The sequence below is a fragment of the Leuciscus leuciscus genome, assembly GCF_965113295.1.
Source record: "Leuciscus leuciscus genome assembly, chromosome: 11".
Lineage (NCBI taxonomy): Eukaryota > Metazoa > Chordata > Actinopteri > Cypriniformes > Leuciscidae > Leuciscus > Leuciscus leuciscus.
In genome coordinates, this window is record NC_138735.1 from 3,778,668 (window position 1) to 3,788,095 (window position 9,428).

The window sequence follows — 9,428 nt, forward strand, 5'->3', positions numbered from 1 at the left end:
TTGGTCAATTTAATGCACCCTTGCTGTATGAAAGTATTAATTAAAAAATAAATCTTACTAACCCTGCACTTTTGAATGGTAGTTTGTAAAGCGATAATTATGGTCTGAGCAATATATAAAGAACACAATTTAAAAGGTCATTCGAAATAGCTGAATGTCACAGATAAAGCAAATTTCCACAAAGAAAGTGCAATCCTGCCATCTTGTGATCCTACAACACTGTTACAGGATAAAAGGATGTTATTTATGGATTTGAAAGAAAAACAAACTATCCCTAAGTATTAAATACAATATACTGATGTACCGCAAAGGTTAAGAGGGTCTGCTAAATGTAGATGTCATCTGTAGCTTCCTCCTGTCAGAGGTTTTATGGATCTCAGATGGGCTTTAAAAGCAGCTTTGGTACTCAAATAATTTTCCCCTTTATGCCAAAGAGTAAAAATCTTGAGACAAAACAATGGCACTGACATATTTTAAGATATGTCAGTGCAAGTTGCTTAAGACAGCTCAAACATGCATTTTAGTCTGAGACTACACTTAATGCCTCATCTGTGAAACTGGGGGATTGACCTTCACGACCCAACTCAGTTTGAACGCGGCTCAGTGGATGATATTTTCTCAGTCTTCAAGCGCCACCTGGTGGAAAACATAAGTAATCTGCCCAGACTATATTATTAATCACAATCTGTCATCACTTGCTGTTTTGAAAAGTAATCATATTCTAAGGTCTACACCAGGGATTGGGCAACTTTGATGATAGTGAGGGCCACAAATATTTTATCATCACTATCCCTCTGATATCCCATTGGTGGAAGTGCACAGTCACATTTGGCCCTCTGCCAAATGTGACTGTGCACTTCCACCAATGAGATATTGGAAAATTAGAGGTACCATTTTAGAAGAAAACATAATGTATGTATGTCTGTATTACAGACTCTGCTTAGTGAATCAACCTGCATGTCCATATTCAATTATTTTTTCAGCTTCTTTTCATGAATAAACTTTTAACATAAACAAACAAAAACACATTACTGTGGCAAACATTTTTTATTATTATTCAAGTGCAAACATGTTGGGCTCTAAAAAAACAATCAATGATGGCACAAAACTGAAAAGTAGCCTATTAAGTGAAAAAACTTAATGGGATATTGGAAAATTAGAGCTACAGTACCATTTTAGAAGAACAAAACATTCAGTATGTATGTCTGTCTGTATTACAGACTCTGTAATGTTTAGTGAACCAACCTGCATTTCCATACTCAATAATTTTTTTCTGCTTCTATTCATAAATGAACTTTTAACATAAACAAACAAAACACATTACTGAGTAGCAAACTTTTTAATTTTTTTATTATTATTATTCCAGTGCAAACATTGTGGGCTCTCAGAAAAACATAAGCATACTTTCCACCATAGGCTATATCTCACCTACAGGGGGGGAAAGTTTAAAGTTGATTGAGGTGTGAGGTAATGCCCTGTAAGGAAGGCCATATCGCAAAGAAACTCTGTGTCTCTGAGTTTTCGGGTGTAGGCACTTGTATCGCCTTGTAATTTCGGTGCGCAACGCAAAAAAAACGCTCCAGACACTTTCCTCGGCTCATCCATCTAATCTCGGTGTGCATTTGTAAATCCCCATACGCCGCGCTCACTTCATCCAAAAAAGCTACAAACCTCCTGTGACTGAGAGACCTATTCCCTCCTCGGATGAGATTTGTAACTTTAGTCACCAGATCCATAACGTGACTGAAGTTAAGTGTCTTGTCACAGAGAGCCTCCTGTAGAATTAAAATAAAGATTAGATTGAGCGCTAAAATCTACACATCCTGTCATATTAATCTCATAAGGCCGCCCATATTCATAATCATAAAAAGTGAGCTGAAGATAAAACAACTCACCTGATGGATGATGCAGTGCAGTATAGGACAGTCCACACCCCACTCTGTTGGAGGAGCCCGGCGAAACCATTGTGTTTTCCTTGCATCGCAGATGCGCCATCAGTAACGACGGCTGACAGCTTGTCAAAGCCACCATAGTACTCATTCACAACACTGTTAAAGGGATAATCCACCGATTTTTCATATTAAACTATGTTATTCCCTTAACTAAGATGAGTTGATACATACCTCTCTCGTCTCAGTGCGTGCACTAAATCGCTCTGTCTTGCGGCGAAACTTTGTTAGCACTTAGCTTAGCCCAGTTCATTCAATATGGGCCAAGCAGAGAAGCTACCAAACACCTCCACGTTTTCCCTATTTAAATACAGTTACTCGCGTAGTGTAACTCGACCTAGGACGGTGACACAAAACAAAACGTTGCGCTTTTCTAAGCGTGTAAAATGGATAACTATATTGTATGGCGGAATACCATAGCAAGTGCTTGTAAGCACTTCGACTTGGCGCAGTAATATCTTCACTCGTGAAAAATCCTCTCACCGGCCCCCGCTCCCTCTAGTGAAGATATTACTGCAGAGGATGGGCAATTGAAGACAGTATAACTATTGGTCTGGTCACATAAAAATTACTTTGGCATTAATATACTATATTCATGAATCCAGAAAAATAAAATTTTCCAAAATAGCATCATCAAAAGGAAATAATAGGGGGGGGGGCAAACGGGTCTGTTGTCCCGGGCCCAGGGTAGGGGGGGCCCAGAACTGGGCCCTCATTAAATTATGGATAAAAAAATAAAAAAATAGGCCTATTTGTGGAAAAAATATGTAATATTTGTCAGCTGGCCTGTGTACTAATACGTTTAACCAGAGGTGGACAAAGTGCATAACTTCCTTACTTGAGTGAAAGTACAGATCCCACTGGTCAAATATTACTCCGTTACAAGTAAAAATTGTACAGACGTACTCGTTTTTAAAAGTACTTACGTATCAAAAGTAAAAAGTAAATGTCAATGCATTTGTGGCGAGCGGGACGAGGTCGAGGTCGAGGGCCGTGGGAGGACGGCGCTAGGCCGGTGGCGTGATTGATAATAAGCGACACCTGCAAAACACACCGGTCTCGTATCTCTTACGGCCCTCGACCTCGTCCTGCTTGCCACAGCATTGTTTTATTATTGTTGCATTGTTGTATGTAATACTTACAGTACCTTATGCCTCTGAAGCAACCTAGTAAATACACCTACCAGTTATCTGTGGAATTAAGAGCTTTTAGAATGTTATAAGCCTAGAGATGAGCAGCGAGAGGTAGCCAGTGCAGAGAGATGAACAGAGGAGTGACGTGGGCCCTCTTGGGCTCGTTGTAGACAAGACGAGCTGCAGCATTCTGGATCATCTGTAGGGGTTTGGTTGCACATGCTGGAAGTCCAGCCAGAAGAGCATTGCAGTAGTCAAGCCTAGAGATGACCAGGGCCTGGACGAGAAGTTGTGTTGCATGCTCAGTTAGGAAGGGCCTGATCTTCCTGATGTTGTGCAGTGCAAACCTGCATGATCGAGCTGTCTTTGAAATGTGATCTGTGAAGGTCAGCTGGTCATCAAACGTTACTCCAAGATTTCTGACCGATCTTGATGGGGTGATTAATGATGACTCTAGCTGGATGGTGAAGTCGTGCTGTAGAGACGGATTGGCAGGGAGGACGAGAAGCTCAGTCTTTGCCAGGTTGAGCTGCAGGTGATGTTCCTTCATCCATGTGGAGATGTCCGCCAGACAGCTTGAGACCCGTGCAGCTACTGTGGGATCATCTGGTTGAAAGGAGAGGAAGAGCTGCGTGTCATCAGCATAGCAGTGGTAGGAAAGGGAACCGCAGTAGGGGGCAATCTTCCGGAAGGAGGCGAACCTGATGCAACATTGCCTTGATGTCACCACTTAGTGCAACTGCATGCTCCCTAAATCTGATGAGTACACCTAGCAATGATGCTCCAAGGGTAGGGCCAGGCTCCAGATACTGGTTGAGACGTTGCCCATGATATTGGAGGGAACATTTGAAAACAATGTGGGATTTCCCATTATGACTGACAAGATGGTGGGGTATATACCAACATTCATCAGAGTCTGTCTGTCATAATGACTGGATACGAGACAGGAAGCAATTGCGAGTGATTTATTTAGAGAGAGAACAACAGTCCAACAGTCCAACAGTGCAAGCTGATGTGAAGAGTGACGCAGGGACTTCGATGGTCAGGATCCGTGAAGAAGTGCAGTGAAGGTGACGGTGAGACAACGGGTGAATCCACAACGAAGACTTGGAACAGGAACACAAGGCAGGAACTGGACACCGGAACACCAACACGAACGACATCAAACAACGATCTGACAAGGATGATAGAACAACGGTAAGTATTTAAGGAGTCATGATATTGCTTGCAGCTGGTGATGTGATGATGATCAGCTGGAGCGGATCAAGTGATGTCATACACTCACGCCCACAACACACGCGCTCACACAACAACATAAACACGAGACTAGAAGGAACAGAGAATACATCTACCGTGACAGTACCCCTCCTCCTAAGAACGCCTCCTGGCGTTCCCAGGCTCCCCTACCTGTCGATTGTAATCATCGATAAGGGAGTGATCCAGGATGTCTCTAGCAGGTACCCAACTTCTCTCCTCCGGACCGTAACCTTCCCAGTCCACCAAGTACTGAAATCCGCGTCCCCTCCGCCTAGAGTCCAGAATACGATTAACCGAATATGTGGTCTCCCCATCTACGAGTCGCGGTGGAGGAGGAACCGGGACAGGCGGATTAATGTGAGAATGAAACACTGGCTTAATTTTAGACACATGAAAGGCGGGATGGATCCTCCTGTACGCGGGAGGTAATTTGAGGCGGACTGCCACCGGACTAATGATCTTGGTGACAGTAAACGGGCCAATAAATTTGGGTGCAAGCTTATTAGAGACGGTGCGCAAAGGAATGTTCTTGGTTGAAAGCCACACTTTTTGACCCACGACGTATACGGGAGGCTTTGACCTGTGGCGATCGGCCTTGGCCTTGGTGCGCGCCCCCACTTGGAGTAGAGTCTCACGGGCTCTATTCCAAGTGCGGTGACACCTCTGAACAAAGGCGTGAGCGGAGGGAACCGCAACCTCGGATTCCAGACTGGGAAAAATAGGTGGCTGGTAACCTACACTACACTCAAATGGAGAAAGGCCCGTGGCCGACACTGGCAACGTGTTGTGAGCGTACTCCACCATAGAAAGTTGTTGGCTCCATGAGGAAGGATTCTTGGATACCAAACATCGCAACACTCTCTCCAAATCCTGGTTGGCTCTCTCGGTTTGACCATTGCTCTGGGGATGAAACCCTGAGGACAGACTAACCGTCGCCCCCAGTAATCTACAAAACTCTCGCCAAAATTTGGACACGAACTGGGGTCCCCTGTCGGAAACCACGTCAATCGGGAGGCCATGTAAACGAAAGACGTGGTCTACGACTGCTACCGCTGTCTCCTTAGCTGAGGGTAATTTGGGTAAGGGAATAAAATGGGCTGCCTTCGAGAACCGGTCCACCACAGTCAAAACGACTGTGTTCCCCTGAGAGGGTGGGAGGGCGGTAATGAAATCTAGAGCGATATGGGACCAGGGTCTCGAAGGAACCGACAGCGGTTGAAGTAACCCATCTGGAGGTCGATTGGAAGTCTTACCAGTGGCACAAACCGAGCAAGCCAAAACAAAATCGTGAATGTCGCGAGCCATGCGTGGCCACCAGAATCGTTGCCTGACTAAAAAACTAGTGCGATTAACTCCTGGATGGCAAGCCACGTTGGAGCCATGACCCCACTGGATAACGTCGGACCGTAATCCCTCCGGCACGAACAAACGACTCGGTGGACCACCGGGCGGAGGCGTTACCCCTTCTAAGGCCTTCTCGACCCTCGATTCGATCTCCCATGAGAGTGTGGAAACGACTAGAGTTTCAGGCAAAATGCACTCGGGAGTAGTCGGGCGTTCGGAAAAATCAAATATACGAGACAAGGCGTCGGGTTTGATGTTCTTGGAACCCGGACGATAAGAGATAGAAAAATCAAAACGACCGAAAAAAAGTGCCCACCGAGCCTGCCTGGAGTTCAATCTTTTGGCAGTTCGGATATACTCTAGATTCTTATGATCAGTCCAGACGATAAAAGGTAACCCCGACCCTTCTAACCAGTGGCGCCATTCCTCCAATGCTAACTTAACTGCCAACAACTCTCTGTTACCAATGTCGTAATTGCGTTCTGCCGGGGACAGCCGGTGAGAAAAAAACGCGCAGGGATGCATCTTGTCGTCTACAGGGGAGCGTTGGGACAACACTGCACCTACTCCCACCTCTGACGCGTCGACCTCCACCACGAACTGACGTGAAGAATCAGGGGCGACAAGGATGGGGGCTGAAACAAAGCGGCCTTTCAGTTTGGTAAACACAGCCTCGGCTGTGTTAGACCACCTGAACGTCGTTCTGGGGGAGGTCAAGGCAGTCAGAGGTGCGACTAGTTGGCTGAAATTGCGAATAAAACGCCGATAGAATTTGGCGAACCCCAGGAACCTCTGCAGGGCCTTGCGAGAATCCGGGCTTGGCCAATCTACCACAGCCTTGATCTTCTCAGGGTCCATCCGCATACCTTCAGACGACACGATGTACCCCAGGAAGGGAACTGACTGTGCATGAAAATCGCATTTCTCCGCCTTGACAAAAAGACCATTCTCTAGCAACCTCTGAAGCACTTGTCGGACGTGTTGCACATGTTCCTGGAGAGAAGAAGAAAAAATCAATATGTCGTCCAGGTAGACATATATGAACTGATCGATCATATCTCGCAACACGTCATTGACCAGTGCCTGGAAAACTGCCGGGGAGTTGGACAGCCCGAAAGGCATGACCAAATATTCAAAGTGCCCCCTGGGGGTGTTAAAGGCAGTTTTCCACTCATCCCCCTCCCTAATGCGAACCAAATGATAAGCGTTACGCAAATCCAATTTTGTGAAGATGGACGCTCCCTGCAACCTCTCGAAAGCTGAAGACATCAACGGCAAAGGATAGGTATTCTTTACCGTGATGTTATTCAACCCTCGGTAATCAATACAAGGTCGCAGAGACCCGTCCTTCTTCCCCACAAAAAAGAACCCTGCCCCCGCTGGAGAAGAGGAAGGGCGAATGAACTTGGTTGCTAGAGAATCAGAAATATATTTCTCCATAGCCTCCCTCTCAGGAATAGAGAGTGAATATAACTTGCCCTTAGGCGGAGACTTACCTGGCAGTAAATCTATTGCACAGTCATAGGGACGATGCGGAGGGAGAGAAGCAGCACGAGACTTACTGAACACCTCCTTCAGGTCCAGATACTCCGCGGGCACGTTAGACAAATCCCCTGCTTCCTCCTGAAAAACAGAAACAGGCACAGACGAACAGGCAGACACGAGACAGGACTTATGACACTCCTTGCTCCACTCCAGTATGGCTTTATGATGCCAGTCCACTCGGGGGTTATGTTGGATGAGCCAGGGATGTCCGAGGACGACGGGTGCAAGAGGTGAATCCATGATGAAAAACGAAATAGTCTCAGAATGGTTGCCAGAAGTGATGAGAGTTAAATCTTCAGTGGAGAGGGAAATCGTAGGGAGTTCTTGTCCATTGAGTGCGTGAACCGCAATACTGTGTGTGAGGGGTTTGAGGGGAATCTGAAACTGCCGTGCGAAAGTGTGGTCCATAAAATTACCTTCTGCCCCCGAATCCAGAAGTGCTCGACAATCGTGCTGGTGGACTGACCATCTTAGTCTTACCGGAAGGAGCGTGGAGGTAGATGAAATCGAGGATGAGGTCTTCCTGGCGGAGATCCCACCCGATAGTAGCCTCAAGTTTACTATCGGGCTTGGCCTTTTACTGGGCAGTTGTATGCGAAATGTCCTGCTCCTCCACAATACAGGCAGAGGCCCTGGGACCTCCGCCTCTCCCGCTCCTCCCGGGAAAGCCGAGCTCGACCCACCTGCATGGGCTCGGGATCGTAGACGGGGCTGACCACGTCCCTGCCATTGGATCTGGACCCGTCGATTCCTACGAAGGTACGGGTGGACGGAGCTCGGCGCCCGCTCCTAGACAACCGAGCGTCCACCCGCAGAGCAAGATCAATCAGCCCGGTCAGTGTGGTAGGTAGATCCAAGGCGTAGATCTCCTTCTGGACGTGGTCAGCCAGCCCATGCAGTAACATGTCCCACTGCGCCTCCTCGTTCCAGCCGCACTCCGCCGCCAAGGTCCGGAACTCGATTGAAAAATCGGAAACTGATCTTTCTCCTTGCCGAAGATCCGCCAATGTTCTAGCGGCCTCTCTTCCCGAGACCGCTCGGTCGAAAACCTTCTTCATCTCGGCGGAGAGGGTCTGGAACGAGGCGCAGCATGGGTTCCGGTTCTCCCACACCGCCGTTCCCCAAAGAGCTGCCTTTCCCGTCAACAATGTTAATACAAACGCCACTTTGGCCTGTTCAGTGTGGAAAGTCTGTGGTTGAAGAGCGAAGTGCATCGAACAACGCGTCAGAAATGCTCTACAAAAAGCTGGTTCACCTGAATATGGCTCTGGTACAGGTAGGCGGGGCTCTGACTGGAGGGCTCTCGCCGGAGGTGTGGGGGGAACGGCCGGTGTGGGCGGCGCAGCGGGAGTCTGAATGCGTTGGATCTGCTGGGTGAGCTCGGACACCTGCGTCACCAAGGCTTGCACTGCGCGACCCGTGTCGCCGATCTCTTGCTGCTGTGAATCCATTCTTCGGATACTGTGATGAATGAACTCTTCAAATGATCCTGAAGACGCGCTCGCTGCTTCCATTCCGCGGTCAGATCGTTCTGTCATAATGACTGGATACGAGACAGGAAGCAATTGCGAGTGATTTATTTAGAGAGAGAACAACAGTCCAACAGTCCAACAGTGCAAGCTGATGTGAAGAGTGACGCAGGGACTTCAATGGTCAGGATCCGTGAAGAAGTGCAGTGAAGGTGACGGTGAGACAACGGGTGAATCCACAACGAAGACTTGGAACAGGAACACAAGGCAGGAACTGGACACCGGAACACCAACACGAACGACATCAAACAACGATCTGACAAGGATGATAGAACAACGGTAAGTATTTAAGGAGTCATGATATTGCTTGCAGCTGGTGATGTGATGATGATCAGCTGGAGCGGATCAAGTGATGTCATACACTCACGCCCACAACACACGCGCTCACACAACAACATAAACACGAGACTAGAAGGAACAGAGAATACATCTACCGTGACACTGTCTCCTTAGTTACTTCCTGGAGAGCTCCTGTCTCCATGAGCTTCTCCATATCTGCACTATAGGTCTCTGTTTTCACTGGATCCTTTATTAAACATTTATTGATACTGCTAAGATTAGGCATGACTGACTCCTTAGGGTCGTGCAACCAAGGCATATCCTTCTGCCATAGTAATGGAGATCTGTCTGGAGAGGAACTGGTAAGGCAACTCTTCTCAGCACTGATTGTG